Here is a 3927-nt window from a genome sequence, read left to right on the forward strand (position 1 = left end):
GGTATTTTTAGGCTGATCCGGAGTGAAGTGAAGGCTGCAAACTTTGCTGTGCAGCTTTAGCTTCAACTGGTAGCGACAGATATTTCCAAGCCACCATCTTCTTAATTCAGGATCGCTTGGAAATTAATTAAATTTTTGCATCAAAAATAGGACTTAGTCTTTTCTAGCAGTCATAGTAACTCAAAGCGGAAACAAATGAGCCGCATTAGCTCCTGGAGATGTGACGTCAACACCATAGGTACAAAGAGCCCATTAACTGTTCTTTTTCCTCATTGCTTCATAAAGTATGAACACTGATGTAGGGGGCGTGGCCTGCAGCAGTTCATTTGCATAAAAGCGACAGAACCCTAAATTAGCTCATCCTGAAAGGAGATCAAGAGAAGCAGAACTGAGGTGGTGAAGTCTGATTTTCTAAGGATGATTTTGGTTAAAAAGTGTGAAGATCCTGTTTTCTGGAGCCCATAAAGCGATGCTAGCTTGTTCATGGAAGTGTGATGGTTTTCCTGTAAGATCTCATCCTGTCAAAGTGAATGTTTCCATTTGTGTCTGCTGATTGTTGTGGAGACGTTTCAGCCCAGAGGTGTTATCCTCCAGCTGTTTCATTATCGTTTTCCATCCACGGTAAAATGAGGACTTGTCCAGAGTCTGCAGGCTGGTTCCCTTCAGAACCAGAAACGCTTCGGTTTCATCCTCAGGAAATGATTAATTCATTTAACGACAGCTGTCGATTGAGTTCAGTCGACATAACAATCCTCCGCTGGTCACGTCTGCCTGAGCAGCCTGATGAATGCAGGCAGTCGTCGTCTGATCCATTGATTTTGCTTTACCTTTCCGCGGTTCGTGTGCATTCAGATCACATGAACTAATTTGCTGCGGCGGCCTTTCCCCGCCTGACCTTTCAGTGATTAATGCACAGCCTGTGGATCTGCGTTAACCTCCTCACACCGCCGCCACTCAGCCGGATCGCACCGCTAACAGCCCGACGCTATCAATGAGCCGCTGGGGCACGGGGGGTCAGGGCATTATGGGTAGGGGGTAATTAATATATATGACAACATATTAAATGGAGAGCACTTGAAGACTCTAACAGCTCCCTGAGGAATTATGCATCTGCTGTTCAACCATTCTTACCTTGTTTCCAGCTGCTCTTTATGGTTAGCGAACGCTGAGCATCTGGTTAGCATTCTGAACGTTTCTGCGCAGTTAATTTAAAGGCCTGTTTCAGCGACTGCAGACCGGCGCTGGCAGCTGGACTCTAAATCCTGACTGGAAAGCAATGAAGAGTAAATTTACTAAACAGAATTTCACACATGTTGTTTCTTTGGAGTGCAGCACAGTTCTGAGACGGCGTTGGAGAAGCGTTAAGCTAAATGGATGCTAATGGCGATGCAGCTAAAACTCCTGTTTTGGTTTGAGTCGATCTGAAGGAGGCTTCGGACACAAAATAGTTTCTGCTAAACTAGTTCAGATCTGATTTAACAAAATAAAAATTACTTTTGTTTCAGTGAGTGTCTTTAGTCAGAGGCTTCTTCTGATTCACTGCAACACAGACTGCTACAGGAGATCTTTCCTGCCGATAATAATCTGATACACACTGACATTTAATTTTAATTTCGGATCAATAACATTTTTTATTTAAATTTGAATTGAATTGGTGAATATGGATTGTGGAGTTCCTCAAGGGTTTATTCTTGGGACACTTTCATTTAATCTTCACAATAGTTCTTAATAATTTGGCTAAATGCTAAATGGAGCCAGTTATCGTTTTTAAATACAGATCTAATAACAATTTTTTTTTAAAACAATTAAAAAAAACTGCAATATTTCCATTGAATTTCCTCAAAGAATGACCCTACACTACATGAACCTGTAATATATTTGTAAAGCTTCGACATTAGTGTGGCATCTGTTTATTTATATCCATTCTCTTTGATGTTTATCTTTATTTTGAATCCTAAAAATAAAATGCCGACTCATTATTGGCCATATTTGATCATCTGGAGGAATCTGGCCGCAGCCTGAGTCATGAAAACTGTTACAAACAGCTCAAAGCTGCAGTTTTCCACAGTTTAATAAGAATAAACTGAAAATAACTAAAATGCGTCAAAAAGCCACTTCAGCTGGAAAATCAGTATTTCTCTGTGAGCTGTTTAAGCTTTGAACAACGTTTCCGCTGTAAATTATTCCTGAAGCCGCAGGATTCCCAAAACGGCAGGTTTTTCTCAAGAGCTTCACAGATTCAACTCACTTTTTCAGAGGAAAATTTCACTGCTGCAAATATTAACATTATGCTACGTAGAGCATCTTGTCGATTTCTCCTCTTTCTTTTGTTCTGTTTGTACTGTGGCAAACATAGGAAACTAAAATGAGGAATAACTATAAAGTGAAGCAATCAGAATAGAAGTGCTTCAGTGCTTAAATATTAAAATACAAACTTTCTGCGAGGTTCATATTTTGCCGGCAGCTTTTCTTTGTAAATTTATCTCAAGGCTATAAAGACAGTTGCAGGTTCGAGTTCTGACTCCTCTACTGGCTTTGTTAGTTCAGTGTGACACTATTTTTAGTGTATTTTACGGTGTTCATTCAGTTTAATTTTGAAAATCCGGAGTTGTGGAGTTCGTACTTCCTGTTAGCGATGTTAGCTTCCACGATTGTTTGCAGCTTTTTTTAGGTGGCTGGTAAGTTTGTAAAATTGATTATTGCACATGTAGCAGCTTATATCTACATTGTCCAACTAAGTTTATTGGCAGAAATAGCTCATATTTTGTGTTTATGGAAATGTGGCATACTTAGGCTAGCATCAATATGCATTTGCTAAGGACTGAGGACTATACCAGGTTTTATTCTGGCTCCTCAAACACCACTGATTGTTCAGTCTGACAGTCTTTTAGTGTATTTTACGTTGTTTATTCAGTTTAATTTTGAAAAGCTGGAAACTGGAAGGTGCGGTACTTGCACTTCCTGTTGGCGATGCGCTGTAGATCGTTTGCAGCTTTTCTTTAGGCAGATCACAGCCTGCAAGTTGATGTTTATTTCACACACACACACACACACATATATATATATAGCATACTACTTACTTTGTTGACAGAAATGGTTTATATTTTCAGTTGATCGCTTATGTGTCCGAGCTGTTAGCATAGTTAGCATGTAAGGTAGCAGCATCATGCATTCGCTGTTTTACTCTGAGCAGTGGTGTGTTGAATACAGCTCTGTAATGAGAGCTGTTCATGCTTCATCACTGAGAAGAGTAATCTGTCAGTAATAATTACAGTTTCTTCAGAATATTCCAGATCCAGGCGCGGTGTGATGGACTCATCAGGCTGGTCAGAGACTGAGAACATGAACAAAAACACGCCGTCTAACGTCTCCCCGGTTCAACAGAACGTGACGAAGCAAAAGTGCAAAGTAAATGAGAATTATTCGACTCGCCTCATGGATTCAATGCAAGCTGCTCGTTTCCTGAGGCTCAATTATGCACGACTCAAAGTCACTGTGAACAGCATGTAATTAGTTTTACCGCAACGTGATTACACACCTTTAAATCAGGCATGAAATTAGGATCACTGACAGGTGAGGACAAACATTAGTGATTTTGTTGGAATTAAAACAGACGATTTAACAGATGACAACATAAAGTGCTGAGCTACAGCAGTAGTTACTTTACAAAGTCAGTGAATCTCTGCAGTATTATTTGTCAAACAACCAGAGACGGGGGCCAGAGGGGCCAGAGGGGCCCTGAGGCTAATGGGGTTCAGACACTGGGAGCAACACGAGGGTGAAAAGCTACAGTTTTCCACCAATTAGGTTGATCCCAACACACAGAACCTGATAACCACAGCAGCAAGTCGAACATTTTTAACTTTCTTGTGTTCATGTCAATGTTTACAAACTTTCACAACAATAAGTTTTACCGGTCGCTTGGCT

The 3927-nt window shown here is 40.5% G+C and overlaps 1 long non-coding RNA gene across 1 annotated transcript in view; it reads right to left on the reverse strand.

Annotated features, from left to right (window-relative positions):
* Window positions 1-3624, reverse strand: part of LOC106955148 (uncharacterized) — an 8782-nt gene extending 5158 nt beyond the window's left edge. The window contains exons 1-2 of the long non-coding RNA XR_001426513.1: window positions 3081-3624; window positions 1132-1266 (exon numbers count right to left, since the gene is read on the reverse strand). This is a non-coding gene — a long non-coding RNA (uncharacterized LOC106955148). The remainder of the gene's footprint in view (window positions 1-1131; window positions 1267-3080) is intronic.
* Window positions 3625-3927: the final 303 nt, after the last annotated feature.

The sequence above is a fragment of the Poecilia latipinna genome, unplaced genomic scaffold, assembly GCF_001443285.1.
Source record: "Poecilia latipinna isolate Pla-1442-1.1 unplaced genomic scaffold, P_latipinna-1.0 Scaffold709, whole genome shotgun sequence".
NCBI lineage: Eukaryota > Metazoa > Chordata > Actinopteri > Cyprinodontiformes > Poeciliidae > Poecilia > Poecilia latipinna.